This window comes from Papio anubis, chromosome 13 (genome assembly GCF_008728515.1).
Source record: "Papio anubis isolate 15944 chromosome 13, Panubis1.0, whole genome shotgun sequence".
Lineage (NCBI taxonomy): Eukaryota > Metazoa > Chordata > Mammalia > Primates > Cercopithecidae > Papio > Papio anubis.
In genome coordinates this window covers 46,889,381-46,915,985 of record NC_044988.1, presented here as the reverse complement: position 1 = coordinate 46,915,985, position 26,605 = coordinate 46,889,381, and the positions used below count along the sequence as shown (strand labels likewise).

The window sequence follows — 26,605 nt, the reverse complement described above, 5'->3', positions numbered from 1 at the left end:
TCTATACCTTGTAGTATAATTACTGTGTCTAGTGTGTGACTATATAATCTTCAACCTATTTTGTTACTGCTACATTCCTCCCCAAAGGAATTATACCAATTTATAGTCCTACCTGCAGTTTACCAAAATTTCTGTTTCTCCACATCTTCCCCAATATGTCAGACTTTTTAATTTTTGCAAATCTGATGATCATAAGTTTATGTTACATCATTGTTTTAAATGTCATATTCCTGACAGGTGGAATATCTTTAATGCTAACTGATCTTCTCTGCTTCCTATTTTATAGCCTGCCTAGGCATATCATGCATCCATTTTTTGTTGTTGCTGCTACTGTTGGTTGTTCTGCTATTGGGTTGTCTCTTCTTATTCATGTGTTGTGTAGTAGTTCTTCATACCCCTTCTATTTTTAAACGTTCTAGTTCACTATGATTATGCTGGGTCAGCAGAGTCAAAACCTACTTCCACAGCCAGCAAAGCCCCACACTGCCCAAAGTCCACACTGTTTGCATCAGTCCTTTCGAATAAAAATCAAAACACCACTTGAAAAATGTGGTATCTATTCATTCATTCAGACATTTATTGAGTACTTCTATGAAGTAGCATTCATAATACTGGAGACAGGGAACACAAAGATATAAGAGGTCACAGCCTGATGAACACATTCAATGACAATGAAGGATTAGCCCATCAGATAAGCTAAATGTCACTCTGCTGGAGAAAAGCCTTAACAAACCATACCAAGAAGGGGAGCCTTCTGGAACAGCAGTGTGAGATTAGCAGATCCTCTCTTGGTGCAACCACCATTTATTTAACTGGTGAAAATTACTTAAAACAAACTAAAGAAACATTTAAAGTTTCTGGAAATTTTCCTAACGGCATACAGCAAGTGGAGAAACATCTCTTCAAGAAAATACACTAAATTTTGGTAAGAATGGCAAGAATCTGTGGCACTGGAGCAATGACTTGCTCCCACACCCTCCCTACACCCCTACTGCCAGCTCTGTGATGGAAGCTTTGCTATGGGAAGATATGGCCAAGAACACAAGGGTTCCCACTCTCCCCAGATTCTAGTCTAGGGCTAGAGTTTCACCTGAAAGGGGCAGGCTGCCAGTGCCTCTCACTGCCTAGTCAACCCCCAACCATGTGTTGTGGAAGCACAATTCTTGGCAGGTGCTGCTAAAAGGACTCGTCTCCTTTGCCCCTTCAGTTCCCACTTGTGTAGCAAGGCTGTGTGCCAAGAGCAAAGTCTGAGTATACTGGCGCCCTTAACACCCCAACCCCAGCTCACTCATAGGGTAGAGAGTCCACCAAGAGAGGCAGGCGGCAAAGACCAGAGCCATCATCACCAAAACTCTGGCTCAGTGCCACAGATTCTATGCAGGAGAAACGGCACGCCCTGAGGACACAGGGAGCTCTGCCTTGCTGCCTGAGGAGATCGACTCTATTTGGAACAAAGAGAAGTTCACGCCTAAGGGCATTGTCAAAAACCATGGAGATTTTGGTGGCAAGCAGTTATGCAGGGCCTGGTAGCTTCAGGAAAACAGTAACAAAAAGTGAAATGGTGGACCAAGAAATGGAGAGACACCAAAAAAGAGTGCTCTTGGAATCACACTCATCCCTATGGGCTCAGAAGGCGACGCACATGCCCTGGAATGCACATCTCTTTTATTTCTACTCAGGATTAAATCGAGTGGAATGTGGAACAGATTTGAAAAACATTTCCCAAGTCGTACACAGATCCATCAGCAAAATGCAAAAGGCTTACTAACTTGAGGGGCTTAAGCATAACCTTTGACCAAATACTTGCTGAATGTTAAGCTACTATATCCCAGGGGTGATTCCTAGGAAGGGAGTTAAAATAAAATAAAATCTCATTAACCTGTCATGGTCTGGAAGACTGTATGGATGTCCATGCTGCACCCTCTCAGGAGAGAATGAAGAAAGAACCACTTATCTACTAGAGCCTGGTGGAACTCAGGACAAAAGTATAAATTCCCTGAACTGTGAAAGCCACACATACATCCAACTGGCTAAGCCAGCTTAAGCACAAACATTGGTTAACAAATGATTTAGGCAGACCCAGGGGTGACTCCTAGGAACCCACACTAACAGATAAACACAAAGAAAAAAATTTGAGCAGAAACATCAGGGGCCACAAAGAGCAAGAAAAATATTCTTCAAATAATTAGTACAGCCAAGTCACTAAACAAATAAACAAATGAGCAAACAACTTCAAGAAACTTTCCCCAGAAGAGGGAGAGGATCAATATCCATAGTTACCATAGTATGTAAAATGTACAGGTTTCAAAAAGGAATTATGAGACACTCAAACACATGCATACACACACATGTGCACGCATACACACATCCACACACACACCCCCAGGAAAATGTGAAACATACACGAGGGGAAGGTGGGTGTGCAAAACAGGCAATAGACAGCTCCTTTTCAGGGCCCAGATGTTGGAATTAGCAGATATGGCTTGGCAGTAGTCATTATAAATACGTCCAAAGAACTAAGGGAAAACCATGCCTATGGAAGTAAAGTAAGGCATGATGACAAAGTCTGATCAAATAGAGGATATAAATAAACAGACAAATTATTTTTTAAAAGAGCCAAATGGGACTCTTGAAGAGTATAAAAATTTCCATGAAAAATTCGCAAGAAGGGCTAAGCACTTCATTTGCATGGGCAAAAGAATGAATCAGCAAACCTGATGAAGGCAGGCATGATGATACGTGAAGGCAGATGACATGCTCTGAAGAACACAGAGGGAACAAAGAAGAAAAAGTTATACCTGATGTAAATGACGAGTTGATGGGTGCTGACGAGTGGATGGGTGCAGCACAGCAACATGGCACAAGTATACATATGTAACAAACCTGCACGTTATGCACATGTACCCTAGAACTTAAAGTATAATAATAATAACGATAAATAAATAAATAAATAAATAATAAAAAAAAATAAAATTAAATTAAAAAAGAAATTTACCAGAACCCATTTCAACTGGAGGTGATGTGTTTTAAATCCCCCTGTAATGCAATGAGGGGAATCAAATTAGATAATAGTTTGCAGAAATCTTCTGGGCTTGGAGCCCCACTCAGAAGGATTTTGTCCTCTTCTATTATCAGGCTTCACATTTAGGGGCTGGACCCGTGTCCCAGTGGTTCCCAGAATGGCTTTATTTTTTCCCCTTGTGGTGAGAGCCCGGGCTGACACATCTGAAATGCTTGGTGTGCATGCATGCTCTGTGCGTCTACTTTTTAATACTGTAGTTATTTTGTATTAATATGTACATTTCAATTTCGCCTTATTCTGAAGTCCAAGATCCTAACTAATACAAAGAGAAGGGTAAATCCAGAATGCAATTTATTCATCCTGCTGCCTCTTTTATAACTTTCCCTGTAAAAATATTCAGGTATTTCCCATGTATCCCGTAGTTGGAATCATTGGAGTATGTGTATTAATTGTATCTATGGATAGTTGCATTTCTATGGGATTAAAAATAAACTAGACTTGGAACTAAAAAAAAAAAAAAAAAAAAAAAAAGAAAAAGTAAACAGGGCTTCAGAAATGGGGGATAGCAGTTAGCAAACCAACACATAATCAAAATACAAGAAGGAGATGAGAGACAGAAAGGAGTAGAAAGAATATTCAAAGAAATCATAGTTAAAAATTTTCCAAACTGATGAAAAATGCTAATTTACACTTCAAAGAAGCTCAATGAACTACAAGTAGGAAAAACTGAAAGAGAACCACACCAGTCACTTCAAAATGTTGAAAAATAAACTCTTGAAATCAATAAGAGAAAAATTATGAATTTCATTATGTAATGATGGCATCACAATAAGATGAACAGATGACTTCTTATCTGTAACAATGGAGGCCAGATGACACCAGGATGACACATGCAAAGTGCTGAAAGAAATCAGGAAAGGCACGTACATTTTTATTTTGGGAGAGAGAAAAAAAAAACATAAAAATCATTGGAGACAAGTCCTCATAGACAGCAGAAATCCTCAGGAAAATAGAGGAAGAAGATAAAAGTGGTAGCAAGGAAATTCTAAGACAGAGTCATGAAGAAAAAGATGTCGGGTGTCAAAAGACTTTATCTGAAACCTGCCTTCCCATTAAAGGTTAAATAGAGGCAATCCCTCTTGTTACACAGCCTGAAAGTTTAGGAGAAGTTAACAACTTTTGATCTCAACAAATTATTGAGATACATTTCTCAACCACATCTGGCAGTGAACTGCTCTGTATTTAGCTTCATATATGAAAGATGTATAAAATCATTTGTTTACAAAGAAGTTGCTAAATTATTAACAACAGCTCATAAACATGTACCATGTACATGATACTGAAGGCAAAAATAATGTGATATTAATTACATAAACAACCAGAGAACTTATTCATTCTAATTTTTTAATTGAAAATATAGATATTGAAGTTTGGTAAAAATAATGAACATAGAAGAAATGTTACAAGGCTCCCTGAACACTAATTTAAAAAACATAAAAAATACATAAGGTGAGAATTTGACAGTATATTATGAAAGCTTTGTACAAATATGAAGCAAATAAAATCTACAAAGACCATTTATCTACAGCAATGCAATAAGCTTGCACTGGGATCCAGAAAACATTTTTCTGTTTTGTTTTCTGTGACAGAAAACAAACTGTGAGTGTGTTTTAAATGTACTTTGACTGTATAGTACTATTTATCTTTTACAATTTAGTAAAATTACTAAGCAGGCACTGGTGATTTTGATTCAAAGCCTCTGTGAGAGAAAGGATCAGCAGTGAAGCTGAGATAATGAGCTGATACAAAGAACCAGGATATGCATCTCTCACCTGTATCTGCCACATCCTACCAGAATCCTAGTTATAGTCAGATATGGACATAAATTACTGACAGAAAAAAAAATGGCTAATTTATGAAGAAAATAAGTGACAATGTATGTATAAGCCTTATCAGATGCTGAAGGGAAGTGATCCAGAGGTATGTAAATTCTGATGAGCTATTTGGTAAATAGAGGAATTTTTTTTAAAAACATTTTACTGCACACTCATTGCCACACTCAATCATGAAAGGTTTAGAGTGCAAACATGCAATGACTATTTCCAATAGTAAATGATTGTTCATGATTGGAGAAATATTTTCTCTTGAGTATTGAGACATTAACTATATGTCTGTATATGCAATAGTTTTCTGTATCTGCAATATATTGGTACTGCATATACAGACAACTGACATTTTGTCTAAAAGTAGAGACCAGTAAAGCTTACTAAATAGAAGATTTTCATAAACATATTTACCTTCTCTTTGCAGGAACAGAACAGATCTGAGGTTAACTTAAAGAGAGGAAGCCCAAAAAGTCACACTTCCTGGGTATCAATCCTGCCACTTCCTGGGTATGTCACCTTGGCAGGTCTTTCACTTCCTCACCACCTTCAGACTCCTCCAAAGTAGAGTCTACAAATTGTACTTACAAGTGGATATAGCAACGCAGAGAGAGTGAATCCTTAGCTACTGTTATGAAAATTATACGTGTGTCTTGGGCACCAGCATAACTATCAACCTCGCCTCACCTCACTACTGACACCTCCACTGGGTTCTCTCCAGAACTAACCCCCATCTCATTGTCCTAATTTTCCTATTAGTGGTTGTATTAGGGTTCTCCAGAGAAACAGAATCAACAGGAGATATAGACATACAGATAAACAAAAGGGTATTTATTAGGGGAATGGGCTCATGTGTTGTGGAGGCTGAGAAGGCCTATGGCCTACTCTCTTCAAGCTGGAGAACCAGAAGAGCCAGTGGTATGGCTCACTCCAACTCTTTAGGCCTGAGAACCAGGGATTCAAAGCAGTCAGTTTAACGAAGCTGCCAATCTAGTGGGCCACAAAGAGACTCAGGACCAAGTAGGTTAGTAAGAACTAGCCAGAGGAGAGTGTGCGAATTCAGACAGCAGAGCAGATGTGGCCTGAAACGCTGACCTCGTTTTATTACCAGTCTACAAGGCTTCCATGTCTTATGTGCCACAAGTTGTACCCGGCTTCACAACACACTACCACTCAATCCAATCAAAATGTTTCCTCTGGAAAGCCACTGTAGTGACCACTGCAGCAAATGCTAACTGTCCACATTCATCAAACTTTGGTGGCTCATCTATGAAGAGGTCCTGGAAGAAAAGCATGTCATGGCTGATAAGTCAAGAACCACCAGTTTAGATAGGTATGCATCTTCAATACCAAGACCATCAGGCTTTTTGAAAAGTTAAATTTAGAAAACTGAGTGGTAAGTCCTTCATTATTATTTCTTACATTTCTTTATATCTTATTTCACCTTGTTAAATTGAGCTTAGCCTAAAACTGCCTCCTTACATAATTTAGGTTCAGTCTAAAGGTTTCTTAGCAGGTAGTGAACTGTAAGGTTACCTAACTAGATGTGCAAACAGACTGTGACCAACTCTTGGGCCAATCACCAAGGTTCAGCCAATAAGTGCTGCCAACTGTTCAAACCATGTTCAAATAAGGCAGATGCTGAGTTGTAACCAATCCAGCTGTCTCGGTACCTCGTTTCCATTTTCTGTACTTTACTTTCCCTTTTCTGTTCATAAATCTCCCTCAACCACAAGGCAGGCCAAAGCCTCTTTCAACGTATTCTGGTTCAGGGGCTGCCTGATTCACGAATCATTCTTCACTCAATTAAACTCCGTTAAATTTAATTTGTCTAAGGTTTTTCTTTTAACAATACAAGTATCGAAAGCATGTTAGAAAGTAACTTTCTTCTTTTGTCCCCTCCTGTCTGTAAAGAGGCAGAAGATGATGCAGTTAATTCTCTTTTGGGACAATTTCTTTGACACATCATGTCTCTGGTACCAAGTTAATTTCTTTGGGAGAGGGGATGCTGCTAAAATTAAAATTTGAGAATCAAGAAAAATAAACATCTTTCCTTCTATTGATAAAATGTAATACTACTTAATTTGTCACTGAAGATTTTGTATATTTGTTTTGGTCAACTGCAACTTTATAAACAGGATATTCAACACATCAAAAATAAAGAGGAGGTTTTTTTTGAATTAGCAAATAGAAATAAAAAGAAATTCTACTTATCAAAAATAATATAATTTATAGTTTATTATTATATATACACAGGTGATACATGAAATCAAATGTGGAAATGATTCTTCACATAGATATTTTAAATACCAATAGCACAAGGGCATTACAACTTTTTTTTTTTTTTTAGGACAGGGTCTCTACCCAGGGTCTCTACCCACTGTACTCTACCAGTACAGTGATGCAATCATAGCTCACTGCAGCTTCTAACTTCTGGGTTCAAAGGATCCTCCTACCTCAGTCTCCCAAATAGCCAGGACCACATGTGCATGCCACCACGCCCAGCTAATTTTTTTTATTTTTTGGTAGAGACAGGGCCTCGTTATGTTGCCCAGGCTAGGATCAAACTCCTGGGCTCAATCAAGCTATCCTCCCACCTTGGCCTTCCAAAGTGTTGGGATTACACGCATGAGCCAGTGTGCCCAGCCAAAAACTTGCAAATGTACTGAGAAGGACATGATGTATCTGACTCCAATAGCTTAACTTTACACTCTAGACAAGATTCTGTTCCTTCTTCATATTTATAAGCTGCTCTGAATTTGGCAGATCATGAAAACATTGATTGGAATTAGGCCTGGCAGTTCCTAGAAACAGTCTATAAATAGTTAACTCACATGTATCACTTTACAGTGTTTCAAGTTTTAGAGTTCAGAATCTTATTTAGATACCTTAACCACTTTGGAAAGAAGTAATATTGGCATAATTAATGCTAAGAGAGGACTAAGTAGTACTAGCTATGACTGTTGCAAGGTACTTGATGTTCAGTTGGTTTTCACAACAACCCTCCTGAAGATTAGGTAGACCATATTATTCCAATTATATGCAGTGAGCTCAAAAGTAACCCATTCAAGATTAGGCAGCTACCCTGACTAAACCAGACAGACCACAATGAAGATACTTCAATAATAGAACCATTTTAACTCATCTTTTTGACACCTTGGGATTTAAATTCCTGATAAAAAGTAAACTCTCAGAAGTTATAGTGGATGGCAGAATAAATACAAGGTCACAGGCAGAAGAAGAAGGAAAATCGATTCTCCTCACAATACAGGGTCACTCCCTCCACCAGTGTTCCTCGAAGCAGGACCCACCTGAACCAGAATCATCCAGAAACTAATTAAAAGTACAGTGCAGCCTCCACTTTCTTGAACTGCTAAATAAGAATATTTGGAGGTGGGGCCTGGGAGTTAGCATTTTCTTTTCAGACAGGGTCTCTGTCACCCAGGCTGGAGTGCAGTGGCATGATCACAACTCACTGGAACCTCGACCTCCCCCAGGCTCCGGTGATCCTTGCACCTCAGCCCCCTGAGTAGGTGGGACTACAGGGCGTGCCACCATGCCCAGCTAATTTTTGTGGGTTGTTTTGGTAGAGATGGGATTTCACCATGTTGCCCAGGCTGATCTCGAACTCCTGGGCTCAAGCAATCCACCAGCCTTGGCCTCCCAAAGTGTGGCAATTACAGGAGTGAGTCACTACATCTGGTCAGAATCTGCATTTTTAACATGGTCTCCAAGCCTTTAAGAAATGCTGCCATATTGTGTACTTTCCCAAAGCCTGACTTAAGCATCATGCCACATCAGTAAATGGTAGTTCTTAATTTTGTTTTTTATATTGTTGGCAACGTAATGAAATGCTTGATAAACCACAATAAGAAGTTCCAACACTGTGTGAGGGAGGATGGCATGAACTAGTGCTACAAAACCATGATATTGGAATTTTGTCACTGCTTTCTTCAGAAAATTGTTTTCTATTTCTCCGTATGGTAAATGCTAAAGTACTACAACTGCCATCTGGAGTTGTAAAGTCCTACTCAATAAAGCATCAGTAGAGATTTACAGTGTTCCTAGCTTACAAGATTAGAATTCATATGACAATTCACTGGGTACAAGTTGTCTTTTATAAGAGTAAGCCTAAATAACCTGCAATAGCAGGAGGAAAATGAACTTATTATCATGTTTCCACCTCCTGTTGGCACACACTAAAACTAATTAATTATGTGGAACCCAGAGGTTTCAAACAGAACCTTAACATTGAAAAGGTCAAAGCATAACACACTCCAGAAAAAAAAAAAATGGGTATGGAGCAGTTGCTGATACATCTTTGACCACTACTACTAATATCAAACATAATCAAACATACAGTCCTTTACAGCACATAGAGTACATTTCACATACTTGCATTAATTTCATCTATAAAATCCTATGGAGTGCCCAGCATGCTTGGCATACTTCTATTAACAATTTTATCTCCGTGCTGTATCATTTAACTTCTCTTCCCCCAGTTCGTCTGAGTCCCTGGAAGGCAGACAAGGCATATTCTCTTCTTCTGCATCCTGAGCATCTGGCATGGTATCTGATTCATTAAAGAAGGCACTCACAGATACAGGAATCCTTTTAAAATAAACAGAACATTTTATAGATTAGACAACTAAGGCTCACAGAGCTCAAAAGGTTTTACTCTGGGATACCTGGGAAGGAAGAGGACAAAAGCCCTCAAATAAGAGTGGGGCTACTGTGTGGAAAAAAAAGATTAGACTAATCTCATACGACTTTGCTAGATAAATGTGGGTGGAGGTTAGTAAAAGACCAATTTCAGCTAATATGAAAAAGATGTTTCGAATTATGAGAAATACCTAAAATAGGAAATGTGTTCTTCAAAAGGGAGAGCTGCCCACCATGTGACAGCATAAAAGAGAGACTGTACAGAAAGCGATTTATGCAGCACTGGAGGATCAGCCACATGACCTTCTGAGTAGGAGACTCCGTAAGTCTGTTCCTTGAGACAGCTGGTAATTGGTAGAAATAGGATGAGACCTTCAGTTTTAAACTGCTGTTCCCACTGGACCATAATGAATGCCTTTAAAGATATAGATAGCTACCAGGTTCTGACGAAACAAAAAAAGCAAGCAAACAGTTCTGGGCAAAATGGAGTAAGAGGGACTAGGTTTAACCTCCTGCCTGAAACCAACCAATCAATCAGCCATATGTATGTATATATCTATCTATATAAGAAACAACCATTTTCAAGAATAAGTATCAAGAAACGAAGGACAGTGATCCCTGACTGAGAGGAAACAAATGAAGTGAGCCCTACAATTGTCCCAGTTTACTGCTTTGAGAGATTTTCCAGGTCACAATGCAAAGAGAGAGAACACAGGTGAACAGAGTGAAGAGAGATCAGAATCTGAGGAGACCAAGGTGACTAGCATTTGCAGGACAGAGTACCAGAGTGAATAGAGCTGCACTGAGAGACAACCCAGGATATCTATAAAACGTTTCCCTTAACTATTCAGTAGAGTCCTGATCAACACATGCATGTGAGGAAACTAACCAAGACTGAGAACAGAATCCAAAAACAGTAGAGGGAACAGCACTCAGCACATTGCCATGGGGCCAGGAAGCGTGCCTGTTCCCACTGGACATACTGGAAAACCTTATAATTGACCTGGAATTGAGTAGAGAATTCAGACAGGTCTTATCTCAGTAGTGCAAAGCAAGGCGCTTTAGCTATAAACTAAATGATGCTCTGGTCCCTCCTAGCAAATAGTAAAAGCAAGACCTAAAAGAATAAAACTGTTTCCACGTAATTTAGCTGTGTCCCAGAACAAAGACCAAGAATTGTTATAGAAAAATTAAAACACCCAGCCCCCCAGGTCAAGTAAAATTCACAATATCATACAACTAAAGATTATTAGGCACTGCAAAGAAGCAAAAAAAAATATGATCCATAATGAGAAAAAACAACCAAATAAGTCCAACTCAGTATGCCACAGATGATACAACTGTTTGACAAAGATATTAAAATAATTATAATTACTTTCCATTTGTTTAAAAAGTTAAATTGAGATGTAGTATACATACATACACACATACAAACACAGACGGTCCCCAATTTATGATAGTTCAACTTAAGATTTTTCATAGTTATAACAGTGCAAAGGTGATACACATTCAGTACAAATCACACTATGAACACCCATAAAACCATTCTTCTTTTCACTTTCAGTACAGTATTCAATAAACTGCATGAGATATTCATCACTTCATTATAAAATACGCTTTGTGTTAGATGATCTTGCTCATCTACAGGCTAATGTAAGGGTTCTGAGCATGTTTAAGGTAGGCGAGGCTGAGCTATGATGTTTGGTATATTAGGTGTACGAAATGCATTATCAACTTACGCTATTTTCAACTTATGATAGGTTTATCTGGACATAATGTGATGCCCATTACAAGTTGAGGAACAGCTGCATATACATACACATAAATATGAGGTATAATTCCCAGACATAAAAAATACAATGTCTGAGATAAATAATACACTGGATGGTATTAACCACGGGACATCTTGCAGGAAAAATGATTAGTGAAATTTAAAGCCTAGCAATAAAATCAATCCAAAGATGAAACACACAGAGAAAATGAATCAAAAAAGAAAGAAAATAATCAGTAAGATATGGGACAATATCAAGTGAGTTAACAGATGAGTAAGTGAAGTTATGAGGGAGAGAAGAACTGGAGAGGGACAAATAAATTTTTGAAAAGTTAATGGCTGAAAATGTACAAACTTCAGCAAAACAACAAACTGATGAATCCAAGAAGCTGAATGAACCCTAAACACAAGAAACACTAAGCAAATTACATCAAAGGAAATCATATTCATAACCAGCCTGGACAACAAAGCAAATTTGTGACCAGCCTGGGCAACAAAGTGAGAACCCATATCAAAACAAACAAACAAACAAACAAAGAAAAGAAAGAAAGAAACCATAATCAAACACTCAAAACCAGTGATAAGGAAAAAAATCTTAAATACAAGCTAGAGGAAAAAGACATAATTATATACAAAGGATGAGAGATATGAATATTGCATATGCAATACAAAACAAAAAGACTGCTGATAACATCTTTAAAGCACTAAAAGGACAAAAAATGTCTACCAAGAATTCTATATCCAATGAAAACACCTTTCAAAAACACAGGCAACATAAAGACTTACTTTCAGACATATAAAAGCTGGAATTCATCACTCGACAACCACACGAAAAAGAAATATTAAAGAAAGTCCTTCAAGCAAAAAGAAAATGATACCAGATGAATATCTGGATCTACATAAGAAAATAAAAGCATAGAAAATGTTACAGGTTGTAGATGGGAGATTTTTTTGTTGTTAAAATTTATTAAAAGACTATTGATTATTCAAACAAAAACAACTATGTACTCAGGGTTTTATAATATAGCTATAAGTAATATATCTATATACACACGCACATACACACACACACAACAACAGTAACATAAAGGCCAAGAGAGAGAGTAATGAAGTATACTGCTCTAAGGTTTGTATGCAATAAGTGAAGTCCTAAATATCACTTAAACTGTGATAAGTTAAAGAGGAATGTTATAGACCATCTAGGCAATACCAGTCACTAAAGTAGCAGAACAAACTGCTATGAACAATATAAGAACAAGGGAGATAAACCAGAATCATTAAAATACTCAATCCAGAAAAAGGCAGAGAAAAACAAAGGAAATGAATAAACAACAGATGAAACAAATAGAAAGCAAACAGCAAGATGACAGGTTTAAACCTAAAGATATGAATAATCATATTAAATGTAAATATTCTAAACATTCACAAAAAAGGCAGAGATTTTCAGATTGGATAAAAGATAAAGACGTAACAATATTTGCTTACTACAAACCTACACTTTAAACACAAAGACACTAATAGATTAGAACAAAAGGTAATAGAATGGAAAAAGACACACACAGTAACACGTCAACACAAGTAAAAAATACACCATAGTAAGGACTATTTCTAGGGCTCAAAACCATCATTTCATACTAATAAAGGGCTCAATTAATCAAGATGATATAACAATCCTTAGTATTTACATCCCAATATTATTTCTTCCAATGCCTGAAGAAAAAACACAGAAATAAAGTAAAACAGACAAAATCCTAAATTAAAGTTGAAGATTTCAGTACCCTTTTCCCAATAATTAAAACAAATGGACAGAAAATTGTCAGACATATAGTAGACTGGAACTATCCTATCAACCAAATTGACTTTATTAACGTTTATAAAAGACTCCATCCAACAACAAAATATAAATTCTGAAGTGTACATGAAACATGTATACAAGACACGCAATATTCTTGACTGTAAAATAATTCTCAATACATTTAAAAGGACTCAAGTTATATGATGTATTTTCTCTAACTACAATGAAATTACATCAGAAATAAAAAGCAGATCTCAAAAATCCCCAAATATTTATAAATAATGCACCTCTAAATAATCTACTGGGTAATAAATAAATCAAAAGAAAATTAGAATGCATTTTGAGCTGAATGAAAATATAACATAGAATTTGTGGGATGACACTACCATAGTACTAACTCAGGAAGAAATTTATACCACCTAACATCTGTGTTAGAAAAGAAGAAAGGTCTCAAACGAATGACCTTAACAAACTGAAAAGGAAAAGCAAATTAAACCAAAGTAAGCAGAAGAAAGGAAACAATAAAGCTCACAGCCAAAGTCAGTGACATAAAAAACAGAAAAACAATAGAGAAAAGTCAATGATGCCAAAGGCAGGTTCTCTGAGAAGATCAATAAAATTGATAAATCTCTAGGAAAACTTATCACAAAAAAGAATACATAAATTATCGATATTACAAATGAGAGAGGATATCACTACAGATTCTACAAATTTTAAAGCGGTAATTGGAGTTTACCTGAGGAATATAGAGTTAGCTTAACACTCAAAACATCAATCACCACATTAAAAAAACCAAAAAGGAAAACTACATGATCATCTCAACAGCATGTGACAAAATCTAACATCTACTTTTGATTAAAATAAAACTCAGCATACTAAGAAGGGCAAGGAATGCCCTTAAACTTTAAAAAGGGCCTATAACTCGTCATTTACATCAGGTATAACTCCCAATGCAATCCCTCCCCCCTCCCCCCTCCCCACGATAGGCCCCGGTGTGTGATGTTCCTGAGTCCAAGTGATCTCATTGTTCAGTTCCCACCTATGAGTGAGAACATGCGGTGTTTGGTTTTCTGTTCTTGTGATAGTTTGCTAAGAATGATGGTTTCCAGTAAATGACGAGTTGATGGGTGCAGCACACCAACATGGCACAAGTATACATATGTAACAAACCTGCACGTTATGCACATGTACCCTACAACTTAAAGTATAATAATAATAAATAAATTTTTTTTAAAAAAAGGGCCTATAAGAAAAATGTATAACTAACATCATCCTTAATGGTGAAAGACTGAATGCTTCTTCTCTATGATCAGTAACACAGCAAGAATGTTCACAAGGATGTTCACGCTTACTATTTCTATTGAACATTGTAATCTAGGTTATAGCTAGTGAGAGGGATGAGTGGATGGATGGATGGATGGATGGATATACAGACAAATAGATTGACTAATTGATTCTAAATCCATTTGAGAACGTTGTGGAGGACACAGATGGACGAACAACTTAGAAGAATGTGATTTCAATACTTACCATAAAGCTACTGTAATCAATGAGGTATTGGCATCAAAAAAGACAAATAGATCAATGCTACAGAATAAAGAATCTAGAAACAAACTTAGATATATAGGACAAATAATTGTTTGCAGAGATAGAAAAGCAATCCAGTGAAGGAAGAACAGAGTTTTCAATAAATGATGCTATATGCAAAAACAAAAAACATTCAATCCACATCTTCAGTAATATACAAAATTAGCACAACCTGATCACATGTCTACCTATAATACCTAACTATGAAACTTCTGAAAGAAAAGAGAAAATCTTTGTAACCTTGGGTTAGGCAAAGATTTTTTTTAGAGATGACGCCAAGATTATAAATCATCAGTGAAAAATTGGATGAACTGGATTTTTATCAAAATTAAAATCTTCGGCTCCCCAGAAGACACTGTTAGGAAAATAAAACATCAAGCCACAGATGGGGAGAAAATATTTACAAGCATATCTATGACGAAGAATTTGTATCCACAGTATATAAATAATTCTCAAAACTAAAGAAATAATAAGAAAATAACCCAATAAAGGAATGAGCAACAGACCTGAACATATACATCATCAAAGAAAACACAAGAATAGCAAACAAGCACATAAAAAGATGCTCAACATCATTAGTCATTAAGGAAATATCAGTTAAAACTACAACTACATACCACTGCACACCTATCAGAGTGGATAAAATTTAAAAGTCTGCCATACCAAGTATTAGTGAGGATGTATTAGTGAACACCGGAAACTCCCGTACACTGTTGCTGGCATGTAAAACAGAACCACCACTTCGTGAAACTGTTGAATACTGTTTTAAAAAGTTAAACATATATCTATTACATAATCCAGCTATTCCATTCTTAGATTTACCCTAAAGAAAATATACATCCATTAAAAGAATATGTCTGGCACAAGAATATTCATAGCAGGTTTATTTATAATTCTCTATAACTGAAAACAACCCAGTATCCATCAACAGGGCTTATGGATAAACAAACTGTGGTATGTTCATACAATGGAATACCATTTGGCAATATAAAGGAATTAACTTTATATACACAAAAACATGTAGTCTGAAAACAATTATGCTGATTGAAAGAAGTCAGACAAAAAGGAATACAATATTATATGATTACAGGTATATAAAACTCTAGAAAACTCAAACTAATCTATGGTAAGAGAAAGAATAACAGTGGTCATCTGGGGAAATGGAGGAATTACCAAGGGCTTTGAGAAAGCACTGGGTTCTATTGAGAAAGTAATGGATGCTGTTCACTTTCTGAATTTCAGTGATCGCTTCACAGATGTACATGTATGTCAAAACTTATCATGCTATACACTTTAAATAAGTACAGTTTCCATATGTGAAGAATACCACAATAAAGCTATTAAAATAAGATATCCCATCAAAGTCAAGGAAACAAGATTAATATACCATATCTTTAAGTTAGTTCTTCAAATAAAAAAAAACAGTAATAGTGGCAGTGGTAACAAAAGCACTTCAGTAGCAGCTCACATTTATTGAGGAGTTACTGTGTCAGGCATCCTTTGAAGCACTTTACATGAGTTAGCCAACTTATTCCTCAGGGCCACCACCCTGTAGTTTTATTAAATAGATACAATTTTTTCCTCATTATCTGTGATCTCACTTTCTATAGTTTCAGTTACCCATAGTTAAGGTATTTTGAGAGACTGAGAGACAGAGAATGAAGGTGCACAATTATATATCTTTTATTAAGTATACTGTTATAATTGTTCTATTTTAGTTATTGTGAATCTCCTACTGTACCTAATTTATAACTTAAATCTTATAGTATTGCAAGTATAGGGAAAAAACACAGTACAATATATACAGCTTTCAGTAATACCCAGTTTCAGGCATACACTGGGGATTTTGGAACATATCCCTTGCAGATAAGAGGGGAGAGCTGTATTATTATCACCACACTTTGAAGATGAGGATTGGCTTATTTCACTTAGTATAATGTCTATAAGGTTTATCCCTATTGTGGAATATGTCAAAATTTTATTCCTTGTCAAGGTTTTAATGATATGCCATTGCATATATATATATATATATATATATATACATATACATATATACACACACACCACATTTTGTTTATCCATTCAACTGTTGATGGACATTTGGGTTTTTCCACCTTTTGACTATTGTGAGTAATGTTGCTGTGAACATGGATGTACAAATATCTGCTCGAGTCTGTGCTTCCAGTTCATTTGGGTCTACATCTAGAAGTAGAATTGCTGCATCATATAGTAATTCATTGTTTTAATTTGTTGAAAAATTCCTCTGGCCTCTCATTCCTAAATTGTAGTCCACAGTATCAACTTTCTAGAAGGAATACCTGACCTTATCACTCCAAGGCTAAAAATTCCTTAATGGTCCCTGTATTAGTCCGCTCTCATGCTGTTATAAGGACATGTCCTGGATAACTTATAAAGGAAAGAGGTTTAATTGACTCAGTTCTGCAGGGCTGGGGAGGCCTCAGGAAACTTACAATCACCACAGAAGGGGATGCAAACACATCCTTTTTCACACGGCAGCAGCGAGAAGGGCAGAGCAAAATGGAGGAAAGCCTCTTTTTAAACCATGAGATCTTGTGAGAACTCACTATCATGGGAACAGCATCATGGGGTAAACGCCCCCATGACTCAATTACCTCCCACCGGGTCCCTCCCATGACACATGGGGATTACATCTTGAATGGTAACTACAATTCAAGATGAGATTTGGGTGGGGACACAGCAAAACCATATCAATTCTCTAACTGATTTTAGGGTGAAACTCAGACTCTTCAACATAGCAGGTCCTTCCCAGAGAATTCCACTCCAACCCTAAGGACCACTCCTTCCTCTAAGGTTTCAAAGCACTTTGTACCTATAAGGCCTCTAGGAGTACTGCCCTCATTCTATTGTTAATGGTATGTATTTCTATCTCCCTCACTATTGTTAATGGTATATATTTCTATCTCCCTCACTAGGCTTCAAACTATTTAAGAAAAGGATACATATTTTTACTCCTCTTTGTATCTTCACCACCCTTCCACAGTGCCTGGAACATACTAGGAACTCAATACATTGAATAAATGTCAGTTCAGCTGTCCAATATATTAAAATATTGCCATACTCTAAAATAAGCAAAGTAACAGGGGAGACAGAATACAGGTTAAACGTGTGTGTGTGTGTGTGTGTGTGTGTCTAATACAAATAGGTTAAACTATATATACACACACATATATAATATTTATGTTAATATAATGAGAAACATTTTCTTTTTACGTAGCATGTAATTATTCACATGATCATTTACATCTTCAGTTGTAATGCTGAAGATGCTTTACTTTAGGATGCTCTACTAGGCACACTGGAGAAAAAGACACCAATGATACACAGCCCACTTGCATGTTAGAGACAGTACCAAAAACAGCCTAGTATCTGGAGCACCTCTCTCTGCTGAGGGGTATCACACATTTATGTATGGATCAGGCCTTTGGTTTCATGGACTTGCCACACAAGAAATACACTCTTACATCTGCAATTAGGAATTTGGTATGATTTCTTGATTAAAGGTTTTATTTATTTATTTTTTATTGTTTAAAGAGGAATGTTGTGACTTATTTATTGTTGTTGTTGCAGTTTAGTTAGGTATATATTAGTTCCAGATGGTTTTTATATATTGGATAGATATATAGATATACGGTATTTCTACAAATATGGTTCAACATTTGGAGAAAAACCTTCATATATATACATAAGCAAATTGTCAACATGTATTACTTTAGACAGAAAAATTGACAGATACAAATAGGGTTCACTATTACACAGAAACTTAAAACATAAACTCATAGGCAGCCAAAAAAAACAACGAGATTATGTCCCTTGCGGAACATGGATGGAGCTAGAGGCCATTATTCTCAGCAAACTAACACAGAAACAGAAAACCAAACACCACATGTTCTCACTCATAAGTGGGAGCTAAATGATGAAAGCACACGGACACAGAAGAAAAAAGCACACATTGGGGCCTTTGGGAGGGTGGAGGGTGGAGGGTGGGAGAAGGGAGAGGACCAGGAAAAATAACTAATGGGTACTAGGCTTAATAACTGGGATATGAAATAATCTGTACAACAAATCCCCATGACCCAAGTTTACCAATGTGACAAACCTGTACTTGTACCCCTGAATTTAAAATAAAAGTTTTTAAAAAAGCAGCCTGTGTTAAGATAGAAATGTTTTGAAATTTTCTTTTTAAATTATTATTATACTTTATGTTCTAGGGTACATGTGCACAACGTGCAGGTTGGTTACGTATGTATACATGTGCCATGTTGGTGTGCTGCACCCATTAACTCGTCATTTACATTAGGTATAACTCCTAATGCCATCCCTCCCCCACCCCCCACCCCACAACAGGCCCCGGTGTGTGATGTTCCCTTTCCTGTGTCCAAGTATTCTCACCGTTCAACTCCCACCCATGAGTGAGAACATGCGGTGTTTGGCCCTCTGTTCCCACAATAGTTTGCTGAGAATGATGGCCCCCAGCTGCATCCATGTCCCTACAAACGACATGAACTCATCCCTTTTTATGGCTGCATAGTATTCCATGATATATATGTGCCACATTTTCTTAATCCAGTCTGTCATTGAGGGACATTTGGGTTGGTTCCAAGTCTTTGCTATTGTGAATAGTGCCACAATAAACATACGTGTGCATGTGTCTTTATAGCAACATGATTTATAATCCTTTGGGTATATACCCAGTAATGGGATGGCTGGGTCAAATGGTACTTCTAGTTCTAGATCCTTGAGGAATCGCCACACTGTCTTCCACAATGGTTGAACTAAGTTACAGTCCCAACAATAGGGTAAAAGTGTTCCTATTTCTCCACATCCTCTCCAGCACCTGTTGCTTCCTGACTTTTTAATGATCGCCATTCTAACTGGTGTGAGATGGTATCTCATTGTGCTTTTGATTTGTGTTTCTCTGATGGCCAGTGATGATGAGCATTTTTTCATGTGTCTGTTGGCTGCATAAATGTCTTCTTTTGAGAAGTGTCTGTTCATATCTTTCACCCACTTTTTGAAGGAGTGTTATTCTTGTAAATTTGTTTCAGTTCTTTGTACGTTCTGGATATTAGCCCTTTGTCAGATGAGTAGATTGCAAAAATGTTCTCCCATTCTGTAGGTTGCCTGTTCACTCTGATGGTAGTTTCTTCTGCCGTGCAGAAGCTCTTTAGTTTAATGAGATCCCATTTGTCAATTTTGGCTTTTGCTGCCGTTGCTTTTGGTGTTTTAGACATGAAGTCCTTGCCCATGCCTTTGTCCTGAATGATACTGCCTAGGTTTTCTTCTAGGGTTTTTATGGTGTTAGGTCTAACATTTAAGTCTCTAATCCATCTTCAATTAATTCTTGTATAAGATATAAGGAGGGGATCCAGTTTCAGCTTTCCACTTATGAATAGCCAATTTTCTCAGCACCATTAATTAAACAGGGAATCCTTTCGCTACTTCTTCTTTTTGTCAGGTTTGACAAAGATCAGATTGTTGTAGATGTGTGGTATTATTTCTGAGGGCTCTGTTTTGTTCCATTGGTCTATATCTCTGTTTTGGTACCAGTACCATGCTGTTTTGGTTAATGTAGCCTTGAAGTATAGTTTGAAGTCAGGTAGCATGATGCCTCCAGCTTTGTTCTTTTGGTTTAGGACTGTCTTGGCATTGTCGGCTCTTTTTTGGTTCCATATGAACTTTAAAACAGTTTTTTTCCAATTCTGTGAAGAAAGTCATTGGTAGCTTAATGGGGACGGCAGTGAATCTATAAATTACCTCAGGCAGTACGGCCATTTTCACGATATTGATTCTTCCTATCTATGAGCATGGCACATTCTTCCATTTGTTTGTGTCCTCTTTCATTTCACTGAGCAGTGGTTTGTAGTCCTCTTTGAAGAGGTCCTTTACATTCCTTGTAAGTTGGATTCTTAGGTATTTTATTCTCTTTGAAGCTATTGTGAATGTGAGTTCACTCATGATTTGGCTCTCTGTTTGCCTGTTATTGGTATATAAGAATGGTTGTGATTTTTGCACATTGATTTTGTACCCTGAGACTTTGCTGAAGTTGTTTATCAGCTTAAGGAGATTTTGGGCTGAGACGGAGTTTTCTAAATATACAATCATGTCATCTGAAAACAGGGACAATTTGAATTCCTCTTTTCCTAACTGAATACCCTTGATTTCTTTCTCTCTTGCCTGATTGCCCTGGCCAGAACTTCCAACATTATGTTGAACAGGAGTGGTGAGAGGGGGCATCCCTGTCTTGTGCCAGTTTTCAAGGAGAACGCTTCCAGTTTTTGCCCTTTCAGTATGATATTGGCTGTGGGTTTGTCATAAATAGCTCTTATTATTTTGAGATACGTTCCATCAATACCAAATTTATTGAGAGGTTTTGGCATGAAGGGCTGTTGAATTTTGTCAAAGGCCTTTTCTGCATCTATTGAGATAATCATGTGGTTTTTGTCTTTGGTTCTGCTTATATGCTGGATTACGTTTATTGATTTACGTATGTTGAACCAGCCTTGCATCCCAGGGATGAAGCCCACTTGATCATGGTGGATAAGCTTTTTGATGTGCTGCTGGATTCAGTTTGCCAGTATTTTATTGAGGATTTTTGCATCGATGTTCATCAGGGATATTGGTACAAAATTCTCTTTTTTCGTTGTATCTCTGCCAGGCTTTGGTATCAGGATGATGTTGGCCTCATAAAATGAGTTAGGGAGGATTCCCTCTTTTTCTATTGATTGGAATAGTTTCAGAAGGAATGGTACCAGCTCCTCCTTGTACCTCTGGTAGAATTCGGCTGTGAATCCGTCTCGTCCTGGACTTTTTTTGGTTGGTAGGCTATTAACTATTGCCTCAATTTCAGAGCCTGCTATTGGTCTATTCAGGGATTCAACTTCTTCCTGATTTAGTCGTGGGAAAGTGTATGTGTCCAGGAAATTATTCATTTCTTCTAGGTTTTCTAGTTTATTTGCGTAGAGGTGTTTATAGTATTCTCTGATGGTAGTTTGTATTTCTGTGGGGTCAGTGGTGATATATACCCCTTTATCATTTGTTATTGCCTCTATTTATTCTTCTCTCTTTTCTTCTTTATTAGTCTTGCTAGCGGTTTATCAATTTTGTTGATCTTTTCAAAAAACCAACTCCTGGATTCATTGATTTTTTGGAGGGCTTTTTGTGTCTCTATCTCCTTCAGCTCTACTCTAATCTTAGTTATTTCTTGCCTTCTGCTAGCTTTTGAATGTGTTTGCTCTTGCTTCTCTAGTTCTTTTAATCATGATGTTAGGCTGTCAATATAAGATCTTTCCTGCTTTCTCTTGTGGGCATTTAGTGCTATAAATTTCCCTCTACACACTGCTTTAAATGTGTCCCAGAGATTGTGGTATGTTGTATCTTTGTTCTCTTTGGTTGCAAAGAACATCTTTATTTCTGCCTTCATTTCCTTATGTACCCAGTAGTCATTGAGGAGCACATTGTTCAGTTTCCAGGTAGTTGAGTGGTTTTGAGTGAGTTTCTTAATCCTGAGTTCTAGTTTGATTGCACTGTGGTCTGACAGACTGTTATAATTTCTGTTGTTTTACATTTGCTAAGGAATGCTTTACTTCCAACTATGTGGTCAATTTTGGAATAAGTGCGACGTGGTGCTAGGAAGAATGTATGTTCTGTTGATTTGGGGTGGAGAGTTCTGTAGATGTCTGTTAGGTCTGCTTGGTGCAGAATTGAGTTCAATTCCTGGATATCCTTGTTTACTTTCTGTCTCATTGATCTGTCTAATGTTGACAGTGAGGTGTTAAAGTCTCCCATTATTATTGTGTGGGAGTCTAAGTCTCTTTGTAAGTCCCTAAGGACTTGCTTTATGAATCTGGGTGCTCCTCTATTGGGTGCATATATATTTAGGATAATTATCTCTTCTTGTTGAATTGATCCCTTTACCATTATGTAATGGCCTTCTTTGTGCCTTTTGATCTTTGTTTAAAGTCTGTTTTATCAGAGACTAGGATTGCAACCCCTGCCTTTTTTTTGTTTTCTAATTGCTTGGTAGATCTTCCTCCATCCCTTTATTTTGAGCCTATGTGTGTCTCTGCACGTGCGATGGGTCTCCTGAATACAGCAAACTGATGGGTCTTGACTCTTTATCCAGTTTGCCAGTCTGTGTTTTTTAATTGGAGCATTTAGCCCATTTACATTTAAGGTTAATATTGTTATATGTGAGCTTGATCCTGTCATTATGATGTTAGCTGGTTATTTTTCTCGTTAGTTGATGCAGTTTCTTCCTAGCCTCGATGGTCTTTACATTTTGGCATGTTTTTGCAGTGGCTGGTACTGGTTGTTCCTTTCCATGTTTAGTGCTTCCTTCAGGAGCTCTTGTAGGGCAGGCCTGGTGGTGACAAAATCTCTCAGCATTTGCTTTTCTGTAAAGGATTTTATTTCTCCTTCACTTATTAGATTTAGTTTGGCTGGATATGAAATTCTGGGTTGAAACTTTTCTTTAAGAATGTTGAATATTGGCCCCCACTCTCTTCTGGCTTGGAGAGTTTCTGCCGAGAAATCTGCTGTTAGTCTGATGGGCTTCCCTTTGTAGGTAACCCGACCTTTCTCTCTGACTGCCCTTAAGATTTTTTCCTTCATTTCAACTTTGGTGAATCTGACAATTATGTCTTGGAGTTGCTCTTCTTGAGGAGTATCTTTGTGGCATTCTCTGTATTTCCTGAATTTGAATGTTGGCCTGCCTTGCTTGGTTGGGGAAGTTCTCCTGGATAATATCCTGCAGAGTGTTTTCCAACTTGGTTCCATTCTCCCGTCACTTTCAGGTACACCAATCAGACGTAGATTTGGTCTTTTCACATATTCTCATATTTCTTGGAGGCTTTGTTCATTTCTTTTTACTCTTTTTTCTCTAAACTTCTCTTCTCACTTCATTTCATTCATTTGATATTCAATCACTGATAGCCTTTCTTCCAGTTGATAGAGTCGGTTACTGAAGGTTATGCATTTGTCACGTAGTTCTCGTGTCATGGTTTTCACATCTCTATCAGGTCATTTAACGACTTCTCTACATTGGTTATTCTAGTTAGCCATTCGTCAAATCTTTTTTCAAGGTTTTTAGTTTCTTTATGCCGGGTTCGTACTCCGTCTTTAGCTCGGAGAAGTTTGATCATCTAAAGCCTTCTTCTCTGAACTCGTCAAACTCATTCTCCGTCATGCTTTGTTCCGTTGCTGGCGAGGAGCTGTGTTCCTTTGGAGGGAAAGAGGTGCTCTGATTTTTAGAATTTTCAGATTTTCTGCACTGCTTTTTCCCCATCTTTGTGGTTTTATCTACCTTTGGTCTTTGATGATGGTGACGTACAGATGGGGTTTTAGTGTGGACGTCCTCTCTGTTTGTTAGTTTTCCTTCTAACAGTCAGGACCCTCAGCTGCAGGTCTGTTGGAATGTGCTCAAGGTCCACTCCAGACCCTGTTTGCCTGGGTACCAGCAGCGGAGGCTGCAGAAGAGTGAATATTGCTGAACAGCAAATGTTGCTCTCTGATCGTTCCTCTGGAAGCTTCATCTCAGAGGTGTACCTGGCCGTGTGAGGTATGAGGTGTCAGTCTGCCCCTGGTGGAGGATGTCTCCCAGTTAGGCTACTCAGGGGGTCAGGGACCCACTTGAGCAGGCAGTCTGTCCATTCTCAGATCTCAAACTCTCTGCTGGGAAAACCAGTACTCTCTTCAAAGCTGTCAGACAGGGACATTTACATTTGCAGAGGTTTCTGCTGCCTTTTGTTTGGCCATGCCCTGTCCCCAGAGGTGGAGTCTACAGAGGTAGGCAGGCCTCCTTGAGCTGGGGTGGGTTCCACCCAGTTCGAGCTTCCTGACCGCTTTGTTTGCCTACTTAAGCCTCAGCAATGGCGGGCGCCCCTCCCCCAGCCTCACTGCTGCCTTGCAGTTAGATCTCAGACTGCTGTGCTAGCAATGAGGGAATCTCCATGGGCGTGGGACCCTCCGAGCCACGTGTGAGATATAATCTCCTTGTGTGCCACTTGCTAAGACCCTTGATAAAGCGCAGTATTAGGGTGGGAGTGACCCGATTTTCCAGGTGGTGTGTGTCACAGTTTCCCTTGGCTAGGAAAGGGAATTCTCTTCCCCCTGCACTTCCTGGGTGAGGTGATGCCTCACCCTGCTTTGGCTCTTGCTTGTTGGGCTGCACCCACTGTCCTGCACCCACTGTCCAACATGCCCCAGTGAGATGAACCCAGTACCTCAGTTGGAAATGCAGAAATCACCCATCTTCTGTGTCACTCATGCTAGGAGCTGGAGGCCAATCTGTTCCTATTTGGACATCTTGGCACCACCCTTTGATTAAAGGTTTTAATAAGTTCTGTTTTCTATTCATGAGCGGTCTATTCCATCCACGACAGGATATTGTAAGCGATTGACTTATCTTATAAGCAGTACACAAATAAACCAAGCTTTTTCCAGGCCAAATGGATTTTTCATGGTCCCCAAATGAGCAAGCCCTGGGAAACATTTCAACCTGGATAATTTAGAGAATCACAGATCAGCAGAACCTCTGGTCTAAACATTTTACCCACATTAGAAACAAAAATGAATGTCTTGATAGGAGTAAGAATTATGGCAGCAGGAAACTGACAAATAAAAGTATATCAAGGAAACAAAATCAATTGCTGAATAGGAAGAAAAATCATAGGTTGGTCACTTAGCACTCAGAATGAAAGGTATTGGTGCTGGAAATGGAATTCTTGAGTAAAACCTAACAAGCCTGAATCTCAGGGGTTTAGTTCTAGTAAAACCTACGATCGATGGTAACAAAGAACCTCAAATGCACCTCAAATGTCTTTAAACCTGAATCTCGTAATCAGGTTGTATTTGCATAGCCTAATTTCTTAAATGGGGCCACACAAACAGCCTTTAAATAGAACATTTTAAACTAATCTCAGAAGTGGACTGCTTTCACATAATGAACCTGAAGCACAACAAAAAGCATTATCTTAGCCACATGAGGGTAAATGAAGTGGTCTTTACTTAAAGCCACTAGAGAGACTTGACCAGGTGTTCATCGTTAAAGAACATTTAATTTATAAATAGAATATAATGTAACCATATATATTTGTTAAATATATACTTGATAAACTTCTAAGATGGTCAAGCTCTAATGGTTTCATTCTCACATTTTACATTTTTAAAAGCCAAAATTAGAATATTTTCAAACTGGAATTGCTCTACTCTGGGGTCCCTAAATTACGCAAAGTAGAGTTTCTCCAGAAACATTTGACATGAAAGAATACAAAGAGTCAAAATCAAAAAATGAAATAAACTGTGACAATCATTTAAGATGAAACAAAATTCAGTCTCACTATCAAAACCAAATACAAATACGAGTGAGACTGTAGAAAAATGAAGAGAAAAATGAAAGGAGTGGGGAGAGTGATGAGGATGTCAAGAAGCAGGCAGAGAACTTGGGAAGAACAATGACCACGATGGCAAGAAAGCAGCCAAGACCTTGGGAAGAGTCCAGAATCTGGAGACAGACAGTTTCTTTACCCATCTCAGAGGCCCTCAGGGCAACACTGAATCAAAAACTATTCATAATTGAGACACTGAGACATAAGGACTTGCTGAATTATCTTTGCACACTCCAATTACAATAATGGGGACATCATGCATAAAATCTACATGCTTCTAAGAGCACAAACGTGAATATGTGTCTCTCTAGGTCTCACCTTTTATTTGGATTTCAGAGACACATGAAGAGTAAATACACAAGAGGAGTGTGAAACAGAATATGCATATGAGGTTACTTTTTCAATTGTCTGTGTTAGGACAGGATTTTTATTATCGGTAGCAAGTGAAACAGGCTTACG

General features: G+C 37.8%; 1 protein-coding gene across 2 annotated transcripts in view; it reads right to left on the bottom strand.

Annotated features, from left to right (window-relative positions):
• Positions 1 to 26,605, bottom strand: part of SH3GL2 (SH3 domain containing GRB2 like 2, endophilin A1) — a 236,050-nt gene that overhangs the window by 72,216 nt on the left and 137,229 nt on the right. The window lies entirely within an intron of this gene.